Source organism: Schistocerca serialis, chromosome 1 (assembly GCF_023864345.2).
Source record: "Schistocerca serialis cubense isolate TAMUIC-IGC-003099 chromosome 1, iqSchSeri2.2, whole genome shotgun sequence".
Lineage (NCBI taxonomy): Eukaryota > Metazoa > Arthropoda > Insecta > Orthoptera > Acrididae > Schistocerca > Schistocerca serialis.
In genome coordinates, this window is record NC_064638.1 from 161,714,965 (window position 1) to 161,724,351 (window position 9,387).

The 9,387-nt window shown below is 43.9% G+C and overlaps 1 pseudogene; it reads right to left on the reverse strand.

Annotated features, from left to right (window-relative positions):
• Window positions 1-4,499: 4,499 nt before the first annotated feature.
• Window positions 4,500-4,617, reverse strand: LOC126424986 (5S ribosomal RNA; annotated as a pseudogene).
• Window positions 4,618-9,387: the final 4,770 nt, after the last annotated feature.

The window sequence follows — 9,387 nt, forward strand, 5'->3', positions numbered from 1 at the left end:
CGTGATGCCAATGATGATGAGCGGTCCATTCGGCATGTTGTTGGGCCCGTCTGTACCGTGCTGCATGGTATCGCGGTTGCAAAGATGGGCCTCGCCATAGACGTCGGGAATGAAGTTGCGCATCATGCAGCCTATTGCGGACAGTTTGAGTCGTAACACGACGTCGTGTGGCTGCACCAAAAGCATTATTCAACATGGTGGCGTTGCTGTCAGGGTTCCTCTGAGCCATAATCCGTAGGTAGCGGTCACTCACTGCAGTAGTAGACCTTGGGCGGCCTGAGCGAGGCGTGTCATCGACAGTTCCTGTCTCTCTGTATCTCCTCCAAGTTCGAACAACATCGCTTCGGCTCCCTCCGTGACGACTGGACACTTTCCTTGTTGAGAGCTCTTCCTGGCACAAAGTAACAATGCGGACGCGATCGAACAGCGATATTGACCGTCTAGGCATGGTTGAACTACAGACATCACGAGCCATTTATCTCTTTCCTGGTGGAATGACTGGAACTGATAGGCTGTCGGACCCCCTCCGTCTAATAGGCGCTGCTCATGCATGGCTGTTTACATATTTGAGCAGGTGTAGTGACATCTCTGAACAGTCAAAGGGTCTGTGTCTGTGATAGAATATGCACAGTCAACGTCTGTCTTCAGGAGTTCTGGGAACCGAGGTGATGCAAAACTTTTTTTGATGTATATATATGAGAAAGGTGAAATACGCTCAGACTTGACGAAGATTATGATAATTTTGGTTTCAAAGAAGGCAGGAGTTAACAGGCATGAATGCTATCGAACTATCAGTTTAATAAATCATTACTGAAAAATAATAACACGAATTACTTATAGAAGTTTAGCAAAAAACTAGTAGAAGACGACCTCGGGGTATATGAATTGGGGTTCCCGAAAAGTGTAGAAAAACGCACTGTACTGATCCTACAACTTTTCTTAGAAGATGTCTTGAAATGATAAAACCTAGGGTTATAGCAGTTGCAGATTTTGAGAAAGTTTTTGATAATGTTCAGTAGAGCACACTCTTGAAAATTCTAACGCTATCAGGGTAAAAACATAGGAGAGAAAGATTATCCGCAACATGTACAGAAACCAGACTGCAGTTATAGAGGTATGAGGACAAGAACGCGGACAGCTGGGGTGCAGCAGTATACCTGCGCCTTAAGCTTCCTTGCTATATGCAGTGGGTCATGACTCACGACTTCAGAGAATTCTTTCGCACATCGAGAGTAACAAATGGGCGCACATGAGGCTGCCCCGCTGCTTGTCTGCGCTCAGCAGCACTTGCATGTTACATATATTATTACGAATTATTAAAGATGTTTCCAAAATACAAGTTGTCGTACTTTCTTCTGACGAAGGCTGCCACACACTACAAGACCAATATCCCAACTACTTACTGAAAATACGACTACGCACCGTAGGCGCTTCTGAGTGTGGGGCAGACCACATAGTCTGGGAATGTGCCATTAGACAAGGGGTTACAGACCACCATAGTAACTTCTTTGGTAATGATACTGTCTATAAAATAACAAGGAATGAGGAACTGTGACATAATCTGAACTCGCTAACGGCTAAAATATCAGCTTATGAAGCAGCGCTGGGTGGCCGCGCGGTCTGTGGCGCCTTGCCATGGTTCGCGTGGTTTCCCCCGTTGGAGGTTCGAGTCCTCCCTCGGGCATGGGTGTATGTGTTGTCCTTAGCTCAAGTTAGTTTAAGTTAGATTAAGTAGTGTGTAAGCCTAGGGGCCGATGACCTCATCAGTTTGGTCCCACAGTGACTTACCCCAAATTTCCAAATTCAGCTTATGAACGTGAAGCCTACATGGCTGACAGACAAGCAAGAAGAGGCCATACATCGTGACAACAGAACTACTGAGCGGACGAGCTTCCGGGAAGACCAGGAAGGATTTCCTGTATCCCTGTCAGCCATCTCCCAGTCTCTACACCTCCGGTAGCACAGCAGCACAGCCTCTGTAAGTCCTGAACATATATATGTGGGCCAAATGGAGTATGTAGCCTTGTTCTTTTTTCCTTAAATTTTTTAAATGTAGGTATTTTATGTAGATGTTTCTCCTTGAACACCATAATGGTTACTTATACCAACAGATTCCAAATTATGTTGCAATATTACATGCTGCATTCATGCCAATTCGTGCGTAACATTTGGTCTGTTCTTATATCTAGGTAACAGACCAAAAGAAAACAGCTAACATATAAAAAAATATACTAAATGCCAGGTTGTCTAAGGTAATTTTCCAGATACGCAAAATCACCAAGGATGAAATGACCATCATAACAAAATAAGGGGAGTCAGAGCTTGCACGGAAAATTAAGATGTTCATTTTCCCCACTATCTATTCTAGAGTGGAACGGTTGCGAAATGGTCTGACATCGGTTCTGTGACCTGTCTGTCAGGTATTTAAGGGTGTATTGCAGAGCAACCATGTACATGTAGATGTCAACAAATGTATTAATATGTAACTTGAAGGTGGAGAGGGGATAAAGGGAAGGAAAGGAACTGATGATATCAGCTGCATCAGGACTTAATGCGGAGTTAGCGGCGACAAGTGAAAACGTTTGCCGGACCGCGACTCGAACGCAGGATCTCCTGCTTAGAAAAACTGGTTCAAAAGGTTCTGAGCACTATGGGACTTAATACCTGAGGTCATCAGTCCCCTAGAACTTAGAACTACTTAAACCTAACCAACCTAAGGACATCACACAGATCCATGCCCGAAGCAGGATACGAACATGCGACCGTAGCGGTCGCGCGGTTCCACAATGAAGCGTCTAGAACTGCTTCGAAGGCAGTTGCGTTAATCGTTGCGCAATACGGAGAAAGCGTCAAACGCAACTGCACGGATTATCTCTGCACGCTACCCAGACGAGCTACGCTCCCACCTAAGCATAGCGCCGTCAATGTCTTCCGTGCTCGCTAATTTTAGAGTCCTGCTGGACGTCCAACGTAAACGTAGATCTGCACTGATGCCTGAGTATTCATATCCCATCGACGGGTATCAGATATATGAGTGCGTGGTATCTGTTCCTGTCCTTTCCTTTCCTTTCTCCCCCGTCCACCTTCAGTTTACATAATATGCATCACAGGTGTGGATTCCGCTTGGTGTCCACCCATTCATGTAACTTGATTAAATTTGGAGCAGGGAACCAAACAGCGAGATCTTCGGTCCCATCAAATTAGGGAAGGATGGGGAAGGAAAACGGCCGTGCCCATTCAAAGGAACGATCCCGGCGTTTGCTGGAGCGATTTAGGGAAATCACGAAAAACTTACGACGGGATGGACGGACGCGGGTTTGAACCGTCGTCCTCCCGAATGCCATTCATATAAATGTACTAATTTTGTATGGAGCGCCAACATACACTTTTTGCAGCCACTGTAAGTTTAACGACTGTACGGGCGACTGTGTGTGTGTGTGTGTGTGTGTGTGTGTGTGTGTAGTCCTAGTTCCTTACCGCACGTTAAACTATAACCCGTTCTGCTCAGTTTAATTTGATTCGTAGTGCCAACACGAAACTAAGGGAGGACCATCATATAGAGCAACGTAGTTCGTGCGCCTCACAATCCGTGAATTATTGCTAGTTTCTGTCGCATTTCGGCGCGTTAGTGCGGCCGACGTAATTTGGCGGAAGTAACGGGAGGGAGTTATGCAGAACGGGAAACACCCGCTCGTCAGCGAGTGCGGCGGCTGTGGCTTTCGGAGGGCGAGCCGCAGGGGACGCGGCGGAAGTTGATAATTCATTTAAAGCGTTCCCCGGCGCCGCGCGCCGGCTGACACTGGCGGCACAAACTAAGTTGACGTGAGTAACGGCGAGGCGCTGTCATTACGCGAAGAGTCGAGTCGAGTCGCCGCGCCGGCCCGGAGTCCATTAGGAATTAGCGCGCCGCCGCGCCGCGGCGCATCGAGCGCAGGCGTCCACCCACAGCTGGCGAGGCCCAACTTCTGCCGTCCACTGTCCTAGCCGCGCCGGGGTGGCGATTCTCTCCCTAAATGTAACTGCAGGCAGTTTCTAGTTTTGTTGCTTTCGCACCACGGGCAGCAGCTGGTAATAAAGGGTGTTCACACGGCCCGTCTTCAGAGGCAGGATCTGGTTTTTTACGATCACGACGTAGGCTGACGCAGTGAATTAAAATTTGTACCAGCACCAGGATTCGAACCCATGTCTCCTGCTTAGCAGACACATGCGCTACCTATTGCACCAATTGGCACTTCACTTACTGCAGCAGCTGCACGGATTACCCTCCTACGTCTTCCTAAACTAAACTAAACTCCTCCCGAACAGGCCATGAAGACCCAACGGTACTGACAGGCCGCCGTGTCATCTTCAGCTCATAGGCGTCATTGGATGCGGATATGAAGGGGCATGTGGTCAGCACGCCGCTCTCCCGGCCGTATGTCAGTTTCCGAGACCGGAGCCGCTACTTCTCGATCAAGTAGCTCCTCAGTTTGCCTCACGAGGCCTGAGTGCACCCCGCTCGCCAACAGCGCTCGGCAGACTGGGTGTTCACCCATCCAAGTGCTAGCCCAGCCCGACACTGCTTAACTTCGGTGATCTGACGGGAACCGGTGTTGCCACTGCGGCAAGGCCGTTGGCCCTACGTCTTCATCCTCAATACGAATTCCATTTCACGCCTCAGGCCGTTGGTCTTCCCCTTCTAAACTCACCTCAGTGCTGCCGAGATTGTCTCATATCGCCGTTCCAAAAGAACAATGACATAACTGTCAAAATAAATAGTTTGCAGGAGAAGCAGAAAACAAAATGACATTTTCTTTAAAACTTCATAAAACAACTGTAAAATTATGTACGGAACTGAAAGCTGGCCTAATTGTGACACTACGTCTTCTCTACAAAATACAAAAATTATTTCCTTCAAACAGCATCCCATTCGCCCTCTTGCTACCCTTTAAGTAAATGTGTCATTGTTCTTCCGACATTGTTGTCGAAATTAACAAATACGACTAAAGAAGGTGTGTGGGGAAAAAAGAAATGTATCTCTAAACTATATTTATTTGTTCACTCTTACACTTTTGTTGTTTTATTATCATTTTTATTATTTGAATATTGTAACTGACATAAAATAATATACTAACAAGTGAAATAAAGAACTTCCAAATGACAAAAGCAACACATTACATTTATGTGGAAAAAGAATCATATAAGGCCTTGTAATATTTAGCAATGATGTTGCTGTTAACCAAATTGTTTAAATCTTGAATTTTGTTTCCTGTGAAGGTCATTTTTGTAGTATAAGCGGGTTTCAGATCCAAATTACTCCCATCTACATTCCCTGTTAAGCGCCTCTTCCTCCCTTTGAACTGAACGTGTCCCCACTCGGACTGTTTGTAGCTGTTCTTATACTGAAACACATCACTTCTCTTTTCGAATCGAAATAATTTAATTTCGGACACTTTGAAAATACTCCCGTCAACGTCCCGAGCCATGCAAGGAGCCATCTCATTATGCAAAGATTTAATGTCATTGAAATCTGAAAAACCCATTTCTCTAAGATGTAGCCGATTACCATTTTCTTTTGCAGTTCAGATGACTGATCTGTATAGATCGGGAACATAAATTGGCCCTGACTTCTTCGCACTCTTAAGTGCTCTCTCAATGATGCTATGAACTGCGTCTCCTTCGTCCTGGGTGTGACCACGAATCAAATTCTTGTGCGTAATGGACCGAATATCCAGCCTTTGTACTGCATACAAATACGTTGGAATCATGTATCTGAAGTAGAAGAGAATGAACATTTTAATCAATGTCATTTTTACAACATAAACATTTTGCTACAGGATTTCTGCGAATCACTGCCTGAGTTTATGGTACTTACTTGTTCTGTTGCCCTCGTCGGAGTAAAATACGACATCTGTCCCAGGAAGGTTCTTGGATAACTCTTCAAGATATTGTAAAACACAAGTTGCTGTTTCTACAAACAAAAACAAAAAAAAACGTTTTGTCGTTTCTTGTCTCAGTGCAAACAACAAAAATAAGTAGAACAGACTTCAAGAGTAATAATAAATATTAAAAAATGTATGTATGGACACTTACTGTGACATTGTTACTGTTGAGCCTCGATTTGTAAAAAAAAAGGCTGATGTTTGTCGCGTTGGTACCGGTACGACAGCTTGTAAATCATAAACAGGTAGTTGTGTCTTCTTATTTTGAGCCAAATCTTTATCCAAGTATTTTTGTATGCGACTCAATTCTTTTTCTTCCTGATGTTCTTGAAGTGCTTCTTGTAGCTTTGTCTTATCTTCATCTATAGCGCCCCATGAACCATGGACCTTGCCGTTGGTGGGGAGGCTTGCGTGCCTCAGCGATACAGATAGCCGTACCGTAGGTGCAACCACAACGGAGGGGTATCTGTTGAGAGGCCAGACAAACGTGTGGTTCCTGAAAAGGGGCAGCAGCCTTTTCAGTAGTTTCAGGGCAACAGTCTCGATGATTGACTGATCTGGCCTTGTAACACTAACCGAAACGGCCTTGCTGTGCTGGTACTGCGAACGGTTGAAAGCAAGGGGAAACTACATCCGTAATTTTTCCCGAGGGCATGCAGCTTTACTGTATGGTTAATGATGATGGCGTCCTCTTAGGTAAAATATCCCGGAGATTCCGGAGGTTAAATAGTCCCCCATTCGGATCTCCGGGCGGGGACTACTCAAGAGGACGTCGTTATCAGGAGAAAGAAAACTGGCGTTCTACGGATCGGAGCGTGGAATGTCAGATCCCTTAATGGGGCATGTAGGTTAGAAAATTTAAAAAGAGAAATTGATAGGTTAAAGTTAGATATAGTGGGAATTAGTGAAGTTCGGTGGCAGGAGGAACAAGAATTTTTGTCAGGCGAATACAGGGTTATAAATACAAAGTCAAATAGGGCTAATGCAGGAGTAGATTTAATAATGAATAAAAAATAGGAATACGGGTAATCTACTGCAAACAGCATAGTGCACACATTATTGTGGCCAAGATAGACACAAAGCCCACGCCTACTACAGTAGTACAAGTTTACATGCCAACTAGCACTGCAGATGTCGAAGAAATTGAAGAAATGTATGATGAAATAAAAGAAATTATTCAGATAGTGAAGGGAGACGAAAATTTAATAGTCATGGGTGACTGGAATTCGGTAGTAGGAGAAGGGAGAGAAGGAAACGTAGTAGGTGAATATGGATTGGGGGTAAGAAATGAAAGAGGAAGCCGCCTGTTAGAATTTTGCACAGAGCACAACTTAATCATAGCTAACACTTGGTTCAAGAATCATAAAAGAAGGTTGTATACATGAAAGAAGCCTGGAGATACGGACAGATTTCAGATAGATTATATAATGGTAAGACAGAGATTTAGGAACCAGGTTTTAAATTGCAAGACATTTCCAGGGGCAAATGTGGACTCTGACCACAATCTATTGGTTATGAAATGTAGATTAAAACTGAAGAAACTGCAAAAAGGTGGGAATTTAAGGAGATGGGACCTGGATAAACTGACTAAACCAGAGGTTGTACAGAGTTTCAGGGAGAGCGTAAGGGAACAAATGGCAGGAATGGGGGACAGAAATACAGCAGAAGAAGAATGGGTAGCTTCGAGAGATGAAGTAGTGAAGGCAGCAGAGGATCAAGTAGGTAAAAAGACGAGGGCTAATAGAAATCTTTGGGTAACAGAAGAAATATTGAATTTAATTGATGAAAGGAGAAAAGAACCTTCAAGATCGCAGAGTTTATGGCGAGTCATGGCCCATCGAACATAGGCCGGTGTGAGATGGAGGTTACACCATTAAGTGAAGTAACGTTTTAGATTTTGTACATATGTACTGTTTGTGTTTTCCTTTTTTTCGTTTATAAATGTATAGCCATGGTGTTCTTTTAATCATTGACAAAGGTCTTCTTAGGCACTTGTGGGTTTTACTGTTCTGAAGAAGGTGTAGTTATCTACGCCGAAACCTAGGTTAACACTAGGTGCATTTTTCACAATCGAGGCGAGTTTCTGGTTTTTTAATATAGAAAGGAGAAAATATAAAAATGCAGTAAATGAAGCAGGCAAAAAGGAATACAAACATCTCGAAAATGAGATCGACAGGAAGTGCAAAATGGCTATGCAGGGGTGGCTGCAGAATAAATGTAAGGATGTAGAGGCTTATCTCACTAGGGGTAAGATAGATACTGCCTACAGGAAAGTTAAAGAGACCTTTGGAGAAAAGAGAACCATTTGTATGAATATCAAGAGCTCAGGTGGAAACCCAGTTCTAAGCAAAGAAGGGAAAGCAGAAAGATGGAAGGAGTATATAGAGGGTTTATACAAGGGCGATGTACTTGAGGACATTATTATGAAAATGGAAGAGGATGTAGATGAAGATGAAATGGGAGATATGATACTGCGTGAAGAGTTTGACAGAGCACTGAAAGACCTGAGTCGAAACAAGGCCCCGGGAGTAGACAACATTCCATTAGAACTGCTGACGGCCTTGGGAGAGCCAGTCCTGACAAAACTCTACCATCTGGTGAGCAAGATGTATGAGACAGGCGAAATACCCTCAGACTTCAAGAAGAATATAATAATACTATTCCCAAAGAAAGCAGGTGTTGACAGATGTGAAAATTATCGAACTATCAGTTTAATAAGTCACGACTGCAAAATACTAATGCGAATTCTTTACAGACGAATGGAAAAGCTGGTAGAAGCCGACCTTGGGGAAGATCACCTTGGATTCCTTAATAATATGGGGACACGTGAGGCAGTACTGACCCTACGACTTATCTCAGAAGCTAGTTTAAGAAAAGGCAAACCTACGTTTCTAGCATTTGTAGACTTAGAGAAAGCTTTTGACAATGTTGACTGGAATACTCTCTTTCAAATTCTGAAGGTGGCAGGGGTAAAATATAGGGAGCGACAGGCTATTTACAATTTGTATAGAAACCAAATGGCAGTTATAAGAGTTGAGGGGCATGAAAGGGAAGCAGTGGTTGGGAAGGGAGTGAGACAGGGTTGTAGCCTCTCCCCGATGTTATTCAATCTGTGTACTGAGCAAGCAGTAAAGGAAACAAAAGAAAAATTCAGAGTAGGTATTAAAATCCATGGAGAAGAAATAAAAACTTTGAGATTCGCCGATGACATTGTAATTCTGTCAGAGACAGCAAAGGACTTGGAAGAGCAGTTGAACGCAATGGATAGTGTCTTGAAAGGTGGATATAAGATGAACATCAACAAAAGCAAAACGAGGATAATGGAATGTAGTCGAATTAAGTCGGGTGATGCTGAGGATATTAGGTTAGGAAATGAGACACTTAAAGTAGTAATGGAGTTTTGCTATTTGGGGAGAAAAATAACTGATGATGGTCGAAGTAGAGAGGATATAAAATGTAGACTGGC